The sequence below is a fragment of the Tribolium castaneum genome, chromosome 3, assembly GCF_031307605.1.
Source record: "Tribolium castaneum strain GA2 chromosome 3, icTriCast1.1, whole genome shotgun sequence".
In the NCBI taxonomy this organism is placed as follows: domain Eukaryota; kingdom Metazoa; phylum Arthropoda; class Insecta; order Coleoptera; family Tenebrionidae; genus Tribolium; species Tribolium castaneum.
This window is the reverse complement of record NC_087396.1, coordinates 9,113,574-9,128,778: the sequence shown is the minus strand read 5'-3', so window position 1 is coordinate 9,128,778 and position 15,205 is coordinate 9,113,574. Positions and strand designations below refer to the sequence as shown.

The following is a 15,205-nucleotide window of genomic DNA, read 5'->3' as shown; positions in this document are numbered from 1 at the left end:
TGGTTCTCACAGAGTATTTGTAGTCAATATTAGTAATGTAGTAAATCTAGAACGAGTACTATGCCATGTATCATGAACTCCGATCACGTGTTGTTATAAACCAGGATTAGGGATGGTTACGTCCAACCCCTATTGCACAATCTGGTAGAGTTGAGTTATCATTAGACCAGGGTCAGATTGGTGGATTCCAATCTATTGCACGATCTGGTTGTAATGTTATGAGGTGTGTCCCGGATGGAGTCAGGGTAGTGACTGCCATCCGAAGACCAGGATTAGGGAGACTGCAAAGTTGACCTATTGCACAATCTGGTGGAGGTTATCCAATACTAATCAAGGGATGGTGGATTCCACCCTATTGCACGATTGAGTATTGAAGGAGCTGCAAGATCAGGTCGGCGTGGAGGCTAACCAGGTGGGGTTTAGCGGGCTGACCATTGCACGATTTGTACAGTTCAGTGTGAGAGATCTGGTTATACATGGTTCCTAAGAGTTGTTCTTAAGTTAATGTTATTTTACCTTTAATGTTAAGTCTTGTAGTTGTTGACATAAATACTCAACAACCCTTTTTACTTCATTACAGAATGAAGTCTGAGCTGTTTGGTCTATCCGCTGGAACGGCCTGACGAAAGAACTTCCTGACTTGTGATTTCAATTATTATTGAAATGTAATTAACGCCCCAAATAAAAATATCTTTATTACAAAATGAACGAAGAAATCGTCTAAGTGTAGAAAAAGTAACACCGATTCTGTTTGTTAATGTAAATAGAAAATAACTGTTTTGCTTCTTAAAATATTTTTTTGATCAGTACCTAAATCTTGAGTTAATTTGTTAACAATAAAATTAATTTACTTTTGATCGAATAGTATCATTTCAGGATGACCTGTTTTATGTTTTTTTTAATATTAAATGCGATAAAGATAATATCTTTAAAGTTTACATTGTTTACAAAGTGAAATTCTAAAATTTATTACAGAATATTTATTTGTAATTAAATTTTAATGAGCAGTTAATTTGACGTTTGTTAATGCAAAGTAATTTGCAATTTTATTCGAATTACTTTAATCTTGAAATACATTTTCGCTCTCTTCCTTAGTGTATTTTAAGCAGTACCTAAATTTTTGGTTAATCTTATTACTAATTACTATAAATAGCATCCTAAAATTTAAATAAATTTTTATTTTTCCTTTTTTGCAACGTTTTCGTTTATAATAGTCATAATTCATTTACAGAATTTAAATCAAAGCTATATTGTAGCAGTCATATTCACACACAGGTACAGGTATAACGGGTGCTCAAAAACCGGCGCACCAACTCATTGGAATATGGTAAAGAATTGCTTACATATAACGGTAAAAATAGTAAAAAAAGTCTTTGCATTAAAGTTATTGATAAATAACGAGTTTTAAATAAATGATATGTGGCAACGTTGTCTAACAGTCGTGATCGCAATAGAATTTGATCAACAATAAAAAAATAAATTATTATTGAAACGGTTTCCTAGGAAATAGTTCCCAGCGTTGGCACATCTACAAACTGTGATTTTATTTGATGAACTTTATTTTTTTTAAATTAAAAAAACTGCTAAAGTCTGATGGGACATTTAAAAACAGTTCATTCATCGTTGTGTTAGGGATCGATTACTTAGTGTGTGTTAGCGCGTCTTTTCATTTAGGGGTTTTTTGTAATATTTTACTAAGAGATAAGTAGTAGTCGAGAAGCGATCGGGTGGCAGCAACACGCCGCATTTCTCAGTGGATTTATTAATTGTTAATTTAATTGTGCCGTGCCGTCAAGGTTCTCTTTCTTCCTATTCTTCCTCTTTCCTTACTTCTTCCTTCTTACATCGATCTGCACTTTGACGGACCACTCGGTAAGTTTTTTTTTGTGTTGTTTTGGATTCAATTAAATAGCCTTTCTTTTACGCAATAACAGTGTGAAACATGAAAACATTAAAAAATAATGAAAACTGAAGAAGTTAACAAAATAAGTTTGTAACTCCAGCGCTCAGCACCATTTTATGTTTTATTTTTTTATTTTGAAAGCGCTGAATAATCCGCGGACTCTGGCGTATCGCCGCCCACCGAAGAAAACGCGTTATGACATGCGCTAACCACGACTGCTCCCACCTCAACGTCCACGTTGCTGGCGACACAAAATTAAAATTTTAGATCATACTGTGATGATCGCGGTATTTAAAATTTTATTTTATTAACCAGCGCAAAATATTCGGAGTCAGTTTAAACGTTTAGTTCTTTGACAATATTAATTCAACTTCAATTCAAAAGTTTTCACAAATTTTAATTTAACTTATTTATTCCTTTGTTAGCATTAAAATGTTTAGAAAATTATCGTTCCCACGAAACTTTCCAAGAACTGTTAAAAACGTTATAAATCGCCAAATTGGGTGGTCGAAAGGCCATGTGTTTTAACAAGTGGATATGCAAAGATATGGGGGTTGGCGACGGCCTGGCTCTGCACCACAGTCGCCCAGCTAATCCAATGATTTTCTCACAAAAGCAAAATTAATTTACTTTTGTTTAAAATAGCCAAAATTTATTGATAAACCTAAAATTAAATCCAATATTTTGTTTAGAAATTAACTAGTCACGTTTCAAAAAGAAAGGAATTTATGGGCCAATTTAAGACACGTTGATGATCAGTAAACAACTCGAGAAAGAATCAAAATTTCATCTTATTCAAAATTCCCGTAACGTTTCGTACCAAAAAGTCTTTATGCAGTGTACTTCAGTCATCGAATAAAATTGAATAATTCATTTTATTTGGCGTAATTGTTAACAAATTGTTGCAAAACTCCAAGAACGAATTGGTCGATTGAAATTCATGTCTGTTAACTAGATTAGTATAGCCAAGACGACGCTGGTCAAGTGCCGCTTGAATAGGGGGTGTTGACAAATTCGTTACAGAACAGAGCTTTTAAAAGAATATCAAATTACAAGCACACATGTGCATTCCTTATAAGAAATTGCAGCGTAATTAACGATTTAACGTATTTAACGATCTTTGTTAAATCAAAATCAGATCACGAAACCAGTAGTTTAGAAAAACACGCGTAATTTTTCAGAACATTTTGATGTAAAATTTAACCCTAATATTTAAGGCGCAGCCGTCGAAATTCGGATGTATAAATCATTCTATTTAATTAAATTATTGTAAGCAAAAAAATTGCATGACACGGTTGCTGCCCGTTACTAACATAATCCTAAGAGGAAAGTAGACAGGAAAATCCTTAAGGAAATTGGAGAAAAACGCGGAAATGTTAAAATAGTACCGTTGTAGTACTGGGGGCGACATCTAACAAGGGGTAAACGACCAAAATTACAGTTTCCTCACGGGGTTCTTCCCTATATTTTCTGTGTTATTTAAACAAACAAAATTTGTTGTTACACAAAATTCATTTCATTGTGTTCCCAAAAACAACTTCAGACCTGACAACAACCAATTTTGGAGTTTAATTTCTCTTTCAGGATATTTGGGGAAATTCCATAGCGTTCTTGTATTGTATTCAGTTCAGATCGACGATTACCAAATTTAATGTTTAATTATAATGAAATTGTAAATCGGAAAACACCCCAGCTGTAAATTAAAAATAATATTTAGAAAGTTAAACAAGGTTTGATCAAATGCCAAGACATCATAAGAGTCAAATTTGCAAAACTTCGCATATGTGGAAACTACTTAACAAGGGTAGTGGGGTAAGCGAGTTAGTGTAGCTTACGCAAGATGAGCCCTGGACTTTGGGAGGGATTAGATTTTGGACTTTCTTTGGAGGTAGTCGATTGTCGTGTTGTCCTTTAAATTTTTATAAATTTAAAAACATCTTCGTTTGCCTTTTAGTGCGTCTAAATTGTACTAAGTGCATTTAATCGTAATTTAAATTAAATTAATTTAAATTCTTGAATTAAGTGATAGCGTTAGTGATTAGTGAGTAAGTTAAAAACGAGACAAGTTTAGTGTTCGTTCGATTAGGTAGTGCTGCGAACTACAACACCTGGGAAGCAGCTAACCCCCTGCGTTAGGAGGATTAAAATTTCTAGGTAGGCCCTCAAAAGGATTAATTAATTTTTATTCATTTAATATTATAATATTAAATCGTTTAAGTCATTTCGAAATAGTGATCGTTATCATTCATTTCATAAATTCTCTCGTAACCACCAAGTTATTAAGCATCGGAAATGCCGAAAAGACCAGTAATTATTTAAATTCTTGTGCTTCGTACTACGTCAGCTATATAAATTTTAAATAAATCGTTTTCAACTTAAAATAACTCGCAACAAACAATTTCATATTTTTCAATTCAACCATCACACCTTTAAATTACAATATTAAAAGTTCTTTATATTCTTTGCTTCTAACTCATAAATCTGTTACGACAAATTTGAGTGAAACGGCATCAAACAAATATTCAACTACAACAAAAGTCTAAATCCAAAACCCACGGTGCTATTCAAACTGTTGTACACAGATAATTTAAGGTTGCATACACCAAAATATTACGAAATAGAAGGATTTGTTGCTAGTTAAGGATAGGTTTAGAGTAGAACGATTTCTCTTCCGCAACGCGTTAGGCGATAAAGCAAAAGAGTGTTTCTCTTTTGTGTCCAGATCAGAAATTACAGGCTCGTGAGTTGGCCATCTTCATGGGAAGAGTCGTAGTCCTCGGGGACGCTCTTCCCCAACTTTAACAAGGTCTAAGACGCGGTGGCAGGTCGTAGTTTCCGCCCGTTGTACTTAGAATGGACGTTGAAATTCCCGTCCCAACGGCAAGTACTTCCACGTACTTGCAGGCTACTACGGACGATCGAGCAGACATAATCATCCGTGGTTATCTGTAATAAACTGATATCGCGAAATGGCAAAGTTCTGGACAAGTCTTTGTCAAAGCTCGTGTACGTGAAACCCGTAAAGAGAAATTACTTCTACATTTATTCAGATTGATTTGTAAGAGCTTGTGTGTCCGGGTTTTGTTCGGAATTTGTTCTAGGTGTTGATCACCTGACTTTTACCGGGAACGGAATTTCGGCACTAGGGCGCAAAATTCAATGCGATGCACGTATCAAAGATTCCGCGAGCATGTTATAATCCGCCTTTGGTACAAGTAATTTAGAAACGCGTTGTCAATTGCCTGGATCCTATGAGTTCGAACAATATCATCTGAAACGTAGGTTAATTTATTTGGACATTATCGAATTAAATTAATTCATGTTAAATATTAACGTCATATCATATCAATAAAACTTATTCGTATCACTCAGCAACTTCGAAACTATTTACTTGGAATTTCAAACGAATTGTGGTTACGACTCTGAGGTATGTTTTGACGACATTACTATACAAACACAAATAACAATTGGCCAAATTTGATCAAACTTTCATAACCATTGATTATTGTAATCCATCCAACGGAACATTCATTCTTCTTGTAATAAATAACTTTGGAGGAAACTTGTGGTTTAAATTTCTTCTCCCATGCGTTTTGACACTACTTTGAATCCGGACTTGCGTTACGGATAAATCCTGAAACCTTTCTGATAAGAATTAAGATCAAATTGCGATATCACTATAAGAGTGACTTCGTACATCAAAACAACACAACGTAGGTAAGTGAAATGATCATGTAGCGGATCAATTAACTAGACGAGCCAAATCATTTAAAAAAAAACACATAAGTAAAATTCAAAATTAATTAAATAAATTAAATAAGTTGTAAATCATTTAAACATCGATCAACCATCATCAATCACGGTCTCACTACAATACCAAGCAAATTCATATAATTTGGGCACTTCTTGATAGTGGAAGTCAGACATCGTTCATTACAGATCGATGCCAGCAACGTCTCCAATTAAGTAAAACCAAATGTTGAACTCCTTTAGAAGAATTGAATGGAATGATTTGTAATTCCAATAGTCCGGTAAAATCTACGGTACAACCACATTTTGGTACTGCATCCGCAATTCAGGTGGAAGCATTGATGGTACCAAAAGCACTTCTCCTCGGATAGATCTTTTGCTCGGGGCGGACGTATTTAGCGCAATTTGTACGGGAAGGAGGAGAAAAGGCAAACGTTTTGAGCCGGTAGCTTTCGAAGCGATGTTCGGGTGGCTTCTAATCGGTAAAATTCACTTAGCAACGTCTCCGGTGTCATCGCTTTGTATAACTTTACCGCGATCTTCGCTTGGAGCGGTGATTTGGGCGTTTTGGGAGGTCGAGGAACCCCCACAAGTCAATGTGTGTTCACCAGAGGTCGCTTTGTGTGTGAAAATTTTTGTAGAAAATTGCCATTGGAATAGTTTCGGTCGGTTCGTGGTGGCTTTTCCGTTTAGAGACAACCAGTCTACGTTTGAAAAGTCGCGATCGGTCCCAAACGTCGGTTGTATGTATTGGAACGGCGATTTATGAAAGACCGGGATTATTAGCGCATTCTGTGGCGGTTTAATTCGGGTCAACCGGTGGAAGAGTATAGGTTAAATATGGTGACCTATGACATGTCATCTGCCCCATTTTTGGCGATGCAAACATTAGTAGAGTTGACGATTCTGCGTAGTTTTTGAAATAACTTGATTTTTTTGACAAAAGCATGCTTTTTTAAATCATTACATAAAAACTAAAAATTTCAGAAAAGTATAACTCTCACCACCTTAAAAAAGGAAGTTCAAACTTAAAGGATGTATTATTCTTATTTGCTTATTGAATTCAAGAAGATAAAAAAAAATGAAGAGGTTTGTTGTAAGTTGAATAACTTAAAAATTTTAAATAGAATACACAATTGTTTTATTTCTTCATCTAAAAGACCTTTAAATAGTCTTTTTAAAACATAATAATAGATCGTAATAATTATTATGAAATCCAGTGTCGGAACGATCACAATCAGTGTTTTACGAATGTACAAGTCAATAACTGTGTAGGTGATTGTCTCACTGGTTATCGTTTTTAGTTGCTTTAATTGTGTTTTTTAGTGTACCTTCTGCTTTTTCTTTTAATATTAAGATATTAAATTGATAAGTCAATGGCGGGTGAGTCCGTTCTGGTTACATTTGATTGCTGTAAAAAAACAGCTGAACGTTATTTTACTTGCACTCAGTGCCATAAAATATTCCATAAAAGTTGTTTACCGAAAGTAAAAAACAAACGATTTGTCAGTGGAAATAAAATAATCTGTTGCAACATTGACGTAGACGATTCTATTACGGTAACTAAAGAGGAAATGCACAACATAATGTTACTAAATGATAATCTGAAAGATGATGTGACAAACAAATTGAAAATATATCGATATTAATTCCACTATCGGGAATCTTTCTTGGTCTCCAACTAGCAATAGTGGTATTGTTCCTCAAACTAAAAATAATAATGATAAAAAAAACTGCAACAAAATTTTTATTTTTTCTGGCGAAACAGCCAAGTCCCACATTAAATCATTCCGTATTAACTGTAAAACCCTTGTATAATAACTTTTTTTTTTAAACCAGGGGTATGCTTCAGTGAACTCATTCGCAGTGTTCCCACTCTCTGACAAGACTTTACCAAAAACGATTTCATTGTTATTAATTATTATTATTATTATTATTATTATGCCGGGGACTGTTAAATGACAGGTTAAAACAATATCCTAAATTCAAGGATTTATTGGAGAAAATTAAGTTATGTGCTAATACTAATATTATTATTACCTCGATTCCACTTACATATAGCAACCACTTTAAAACCCGGATAATTATTAAACACTGACTGGCTTGTATGCACAAAAGAAAGGAGGAAAACAGTGGAAATTATGAAGAAGAATTTTGCAAAATGTTTTATAGAAAAGTTGTTGTATTTGATAAGTTTTATTACGTATTTCTGAGTTAGGCGTGAAAATATACAAAATAAAAAAAAAACTTAAAATTCAGTAAATATTGATATGTTGTACGTCTAGGTGCGAATACAACACTTTTTGTCGATTTTTTAGATTTCACCCCTAGGGAGTGAGTTATGATAATATCTGATGTAAAACAACCAGATTCGGATATAATGTCGTTTGGGGCGTAAAATAAAACTTACACACCGTTTTTTAAAATTTCACCCTCACGGAGTGAGTGTTGTTATTATTTGGAATAAAATAACCAAACTTGAGTACAATGTGTCTTTTAAAGCGAAAGTAAATGCCACAGGCACTTAAAAGTTCACCCACGGGAGGTGACTTGCCATTATAAAGAATAAAATAACTAAAACCGGGTAAAATGTTTTTAGAGACGTGAAAATAAATCTAACAATTGTTTTTTTATAGGTTGATTAATCAAATTCAGGTTTGAGTTCAAGATCGCCTGCGTTATGTCCAGAAGATAAGTTTGACTTTGAGGTCTACAGTATGGGCACTTTACTTCTAATAATGAAATCCCACAACAGTTACATTCAATAATACCATCTGGCGATGCTCCAAAACACGGCCACTTAGGGCTTATAAAAAATCCCATTTTTTCGTAACAAACGTTTTCATGGGTTTTCGACATTTCATTTATAAAATCTTGAATTGCACGTCTTTCGTGGGTGCATCCATAATCCACTGCTCTTGTTTTAAAACTGTATGTCATTGGATAACACACAGACTTGAGTAAAGGTAAAGAGGGATTCGCGATATTTGTTCGGCAACAACTTTTGAATTTGGACGCTGTAATCCTTCCAGCTCTATAGTAAAACCAATCTTTACACTTCGCTTGTTCTTTAATCGTATTGTGAATCTCCTTACAATCAGCAACTGGTATAGAAAAATCCAAAGACGCACCTGAAACACGTAAATACTCAATGTAATGTATTACAAAGTCCATTTAAACTTACCTAATTCCTGCAGCTCACAAGCTTTTATGAATGTGATCTTCACTGAATAAAGTTGTAATCCAATGCTTCTTTTTTTGGTCCCTCTCTTCTTTTTTACTTTGGGCAAATGGATTAGTAATTAAATGCGCTGCGGATCCTTGCGAAGTGGACGCAAATAAATTTAAAAGTTCTTGTCTCTCTGTTCGGGATAATGATGGAATGTTTTCTTGACCTTTATCACGAACAGTGAGTGGTTCGTCCCGGGGCAATCTTTTTTTTGGTACCGAAAAATCTATATTTGAGACTCTTTGTGGTTGAGCAGGTTTTCCTGAAGGAGGCATCCAATAGGCCTTCTTTCCTGTTACTGTAGTCTCTTCCAAATCCCGGACGTTTAATTCCACAGTAAAAAGAAGGGCCCCAACGTGAGTACATACCTCCCCCAAACCTGCGATGCACGTGCAATGGGCAGAGCATATATTGCCCTCTTTTTCAGCAATGATCCATGGTTGCAACATAGGTTCATTTAATCGTTGGGAATGAAGTACCTAAATTCAAATAATGCTTAAATAACCGATATACAATAATGATCAGATTTACCTTTCCCAAGACTACGACATAAGACCCAAAGACCTTCACAGCCACCTGTTTAACCCAGCCACAAGTAGCATATTTATATGCATCCAATCCCTTGTATCCTTTTAATTGTTGCATAGTATAAGCACTTTTTGTATCCACTAAGTACATAACGATGTCAGGGAATTCTATTTTGGGAAAATTCTCCACATCTTGAGAACAAGTTTGGGGATGAATTAAATATGGATCTACCCCAATAACATTAACCTTATCGATGTATCGATTTCTAACAATTGTTTCTAAACCTTGTGCGTATTCAGATAACTCCATAATACTTCAAACTTTAGAACAAAACACGTATAACCACAGCGTATAACTCCGTACAACACAGTAGCATAGTTAACACGTGTTCCAATGTTTTTCCTCCAAGCTTGGTTAGTGCCGTCACGTGCGCGCGCCTAATACTCTAGTAAACCGGCAGTCATAAGCGGCGGATCGGTCAGGTCCCGTATTTTTTATTTAACCCGGTAACCGAGACCTTCAGCTGTAATAACGAGTTTGGAAAGTGCAATTTCCCACATGAGCACTTTGTTTGCTGGATGAGCACAGCGAGGTGCAATGTAAAAAACACCGCAGTGCGGGAAAGTCCGTTTCTCACACGCTGTAGATAACTGGGAAATACTTACCTAAAAGCTGTTGGGACAAAAAAAGTTATCAATATATTTTAACCTGCAAAATTAAAAAATCAACACCAAAACCTTTCCCTCGCTCTCCAACCTCCTCAAAAATGAAAAAGAACATAAACTTTTACCAACCCCAAAATTCACCTTCATCCAAACATTTTTTCCAACTTTTAGACCCTCAAAATAAATTCTGAATATGTCTTAGCTTTCATTTCGCACACATTCGGTGCACATACGTAATTGCGTTTGACCTGTGCGCGTGTCCCAGCAAACGGCCTTAGATCTAAGCATCGAAAGATTTTAGATTGATCGAATCGGTCCTAAGATGTTTAGGCCATGCTCCCCTGATATATAAAAATGAAATCTCGATTAGATCTAAAAGTCACTTTCCCCACCACCCGGACCACTAATGGACTTTGAGCTGGATAAAAGTCACAAAGTCATGATCGAATTTTCAAAATTTTTTCGACCAGAACGATAGACACCTCGTACGATGTAAAAAAATTGTATATTAAAGTATAAGCGTTTTTTTTAAACACGAGCAAGTGTTTTATAGACCAGTTATCCACGAATACTTTACGTTGTTTTTTTATTGGTACACTTTGAAATCATAAATACTGATATTAATATTACAAAGATTTGGAAATAATAATGTAATGAGATCAGTATAACATTGTTGTCATGGAACTGATGACATTTCATGAAAAATCATTAACGAGATGCCATTTACACTTCACGTTTCTTGGATTATTAATGTTATCATCCTTTGGACTATGCTCTCAGGACGGCCGCTAAATTAACTGTAACCTCTAAAAGAGCTAAGAACGGCGAGTCCATATCTAGTTCCCACGAACCATCACAGTCGAAGCAATTTGCTAGGAAGTCAAGCCTGGTTCTACACACCAGAGAATGCGGGATAAGAGACAAATCGAAGTGCAGATTCTGCCACATGACCTTTACCACCATCCTTGGTACAAGATAACACGAGAGAAGAGTCCACACCGAACCATATGAGAAAGCGCTGGTCGCCAAACTGCCAGCTCCTGAGACCGAAATCTTCGAGAAAATCGCCCGGATAGAGGCAAGAGACATTTCCGCCAAATTCATGGCGGAAATCGTCGCGGCTGTTGGCCTTACCAAACACCAAATACGCCACCGCTGCGAAAAACCACTGTACAAAAAGTACCTTGAACGCGACAAAAAAAACCTAGCCGAGGAGGCTAAAACTAGCTAGATTCGGAGCGAAATCCTGACCACACCACCAGGAGCTTCACCCCCGAAAAAAAAATTTGCGTTTTTGAATTTTTTTATTCTGACCCGGCATTTGGGTCTCCGGGAGTTTTCGTGTATTTAACAGTTATTTCTTCAAATTTTTGTGCAGTTTTTTAAGACGGTGTACGAAGGATTGTGAAAAGGTTTCATCGGGGGCTCCCACCTCCTCCCTTAGGAAAAATGGTACGAAAGAGTGGACCAAAGTCAGGGGATATGGAGACCGAGTCTCTGCCAGATCTTCCGACTGCGAGTACGAGCGACGGTAGGCCGAAGAGAAGAAGGGAAGATGAGGACACAGATGACGAAAGCTGTCAGGAAGTAAGTATATAAGGACGGATGCGACAAGTTAACGACGAGCTGCGGGAGTATATCTGCGCTGGAAAAACGGGGTAAGTAAAAATGCAATTGAATTCGTAATGGCTCGAGCCGCTAGGATGGAAAGCCTCCTCACGGACGTGTTATTAGTAAATGCACATTTGAGAGGGGTCTTGAGTGTGAGGGGTCGGGAGGAGCCTGCGGCTTCTGCTAGGCCCACATATTCGCAGGTGGCTGTAGCGGGCGTTGCTGGGGTGCCCCTGCAGGTTGCGCGGGCGCCACAGACGGTGACGCCGGAGGCAAAAGTCGTATTTAAAGCGCGGGAAGGTAAGGTGTTCACTGCAGAGCAAGTTAAAGATAAGTTTCTTCGAAATGTCAGTTCTGAGGTAGCAGTTAGGGTTAGGGCAGCGGTACGGATGATGAGGAACGGTGGGGTTTTGGTCGAAACCCTATCGTAACAGGAGGCTGAGCGATTGAAAGGGTGTGCCCAATTCGGGGATTTGGGACTTGTGGCAAGTGAAGCCAGGAAAATGGGACCTAAGATTCTGGTGTACGATGTATCCTCAGGGCTGTCTGATGAAGAATTTATGACAGATTTTTTTAAGAGGAATCTGACAGGGGTGACACGGCTGACGAGTTCAAGAACAGAGTGAGTGGTGTTCCTAAAGAAAAGGGTGTCCCCAAAAGAAACGTGATCCTGGAAGTCACTGGCAAGGCGGCAAATTTTATTAGGAAAGAAGGGCAAATTTTCATTGGTTTTCAATCATATAAGGCGAGGCTTTTTGAAAAGCCCATGCAATGTTATAGATGCTTATCATACGGTCATGGTGGAAGAACGTACCAAGCGCCTGTGTTCTGTTCTAAGAGCGGCAAAGGACATTTAAGTGCGGCTTGTAAAGCTGAGCAAGCGGAATGCGCAAATTGTAAAAAGGCGAGATTTCCAGCTAATCACGGCGCCTCATCGAAGATGTGCCCTGATTATAAAAGAACACTGGTACGTCTAAGGGCGATGATTTGCTGGCACTTTGCTGGCACTAATGTTCTTAGTCTTCCAGCAAAATTGTCAACGGTCGAGGGCGGCAATGGCGCATTTGTCTAGAAGAATGGAAGAGGAAAATGGCAGCAGGAGCCGTACGTAGGGGCTGTAAGAGTGGCGGATGTGCCAATGGGAGTGTGTGTTTTTGCAAATGCTGGTGCGAATGCTGCCATTGCGGTCGCGGATGGAAGGTGTTATACGGCAAAAATGGATGAGCTGAGTAATGAATGGGACATGTGTATTGAGCTTAGAGGGAACTTTGGTGCGGTGGTTGTCTGCTCGGTGTACTGTGCGTTCGGAGGAGAAATCCATTTATATGCGCAGTACCTGGAGAGAGTGGCTCCACCATGTGCCGGCAGGCCGCTATTGTGTGGGATGGATGCAAATGCGGAATCGCCTTTGTGGTTTAGTAAGGGAGGCCGTGCAGGATCGAGGGGCAGATTGGAGAGAGTACGGTATTGAGTTTGCCGGCTTGTTTCCCGACATAGTAGAAGGTTTGTGCGCGGAAAACAGAGTTGATGTTATGCAAGCGTGCATCTGCGAAACCAACGATCAATACCTGGGCTGGTGAACTGCAGAGCTGGTGGCATTTAGAGCGGAGGTAAAACGGATGGCAGAGGGCCGTGCGGCGAGGTGATGAAGACGTGTCCGCTGATCTTGGGGCCGGAGTACAGGCGGCGTTTTATTGCTGATACAGACGCAAGAAAGCCATGGGGTCCAGTATATTGCATATGTATTATAAGAAGGAATTATGTGCACAGCTTGAAGTGTGATGGTGCCCCTGTCAAGGGGTGGCGACCGTGCATGGCGGTACTGTGTAGACGGTTCTTCCCTCCTGGTGAAAAGGAGCATCCTATAGATTTAGAGATCATTGTGAAGCCACTGGAGTAAGACTCCGGGGCCGGATGGGATGACGCCGGAAATGTTGAGGGCAGCCAGGTGTGCTGGTGCTGACTCTGTTTATGCTGTGTTGTCTAAGTGTTTGGAAGAGCAGGGTTTTCCTTTGTGTTGGAAGGTTGCTAGCTTGGTGGTCAGAGTGGCGATGGATCCCGGTTCATACCGAGCGATCTGTTTGCTGCCAGTGGTCGGTAAAGTCTTTGAGAGAATCCTCGTTCAAAGGTTGATGGGATTGGTGGAGGGAAAGTGGGATGATATGCAGTATGACTTTACTTCGGGTAGGTTGACAGAGGTTGCTTGGGCCAGAAGCCCAAGGATTGTGGAAGGTTCTGTATCCAGGTATGTGCTTGGCATTTTCATAGATTTCAAGGGAGCTTTTGATAATATGAAGTGGAGTTATGTTGTAGATTGTCTTCTGGAACAACTTCGATGTCCGGAGTTTAATGTCTGGAAAGACTATTTTAAAGATAGGAGGGTCGTGGATGAACCTAGGCGTTGGTAGGAGCTGTCCCCAGGAATCGGTTTGCGGGCCGATCCTATGGAACTTGGGTTTAAATAATTTGTTGTTATCAATGATGAAATGTCAGGTAACGGCTTATGTCGATGATTTGTTGATCATTGCTAAGGGGAATAGTAGACTGAGTTTAGAGCAGCAAAGTACGAGGTGGCTGCAGGTGGTCTCTGAATGGGGTAATCGTACGGGTGTTGAAGTTTCTGTGGAAAAGACTGTTGCAATGTTTTTGAAGGGAGCACTGTCTGGAAACCGAAATCCATGTATTAGAGTTAATGGTCGCTGTGTTAAACTGGTCAAGGAAGTAAAGTATCTGAGTATTGTCTTTGAGAAAAAGATGCGCTTTGGTGCTCACCTCGATCGTGTAAGAAGAAAGGTTGAAGGACTGGCTGGCAAGCTTCGTCATGTTGTGGGAAAAGTATGGGGTTTTAAAGCAAATATAGTTAAGAGTATCTATCTGGGTGTGAACATTGCGTGTGTAATGTATGGAGTAGGGATCTGGGGCAATGTACTTAAGTATAAGTATGGCATTGCTACATTAGATAGGTGTCGCCAGATTGCTGTGTGTGAGAGTTTGTAGAACGGTGTTACTTGCCACCATGAGGGTTCTAATGGGCGAACTGCCATGGTGGATGGAAGCTCGGAGAAGGCAGCCTGCTTTTCAGGACAAGAAGGGGTTACAATTTGGAAGTAATAATGATTTAGATGTGAGAAGGGTGGGTGAGAGTCTAAAAGAGTATGTAGGTTAGAATCGTAGAAGATCTATGGGATGAATGGCAGGGCGAGTGGGATCCAAGTGAGAAGGGGCGTGTTACTTATCAGTTTGTTTGCGATGTCAGGATGCTCAGGGATGCGATCCCGCTAGAGTTCTCAATGACCGAATTGTTTTTGCTAACGGGATATGGGAGTTTGAATAGGCTTTTGTATGTTAGAGGGCTCTCCGAGTCCCAGAAGTGTGCCTGCGGTGCGGATGTCGAGAAGTGGAACCATATCCTTGTTGACTGTGAAAGGTATGCAGAGCTGCGAGATTTGGAAAGTGTAGATGTCACTGTGGATGATGAAGGAGTGATTGATGTGTCTCGAGTCCTCACCAATGGTGAAT

General features: G+C 38.7%; 1 non-coding gene across 1 annotated transcript; it reads right to left on the bottom strand.

Moving 5' to 3' along the window:
* Positions 1–8,526: 8,526 nt before the first annotated feature.
* LOC103314164 (uncharacterized) lies at positions 8,527–9,817 on the bottom strand. The gene is made up of 3 exons (XR_010333506.1): positions 9,414–9,817; positions 8,838–9,361; positions 8,527–8,784 (listed from the first exon to the last, which is right to left on the bottom strand). It is a non-coding gene; the product is annotated as an uncharacterized LOC103314164 (transcript).
* Positions 9,818–15,205: the final 5,388 nt, after the last annotated feature.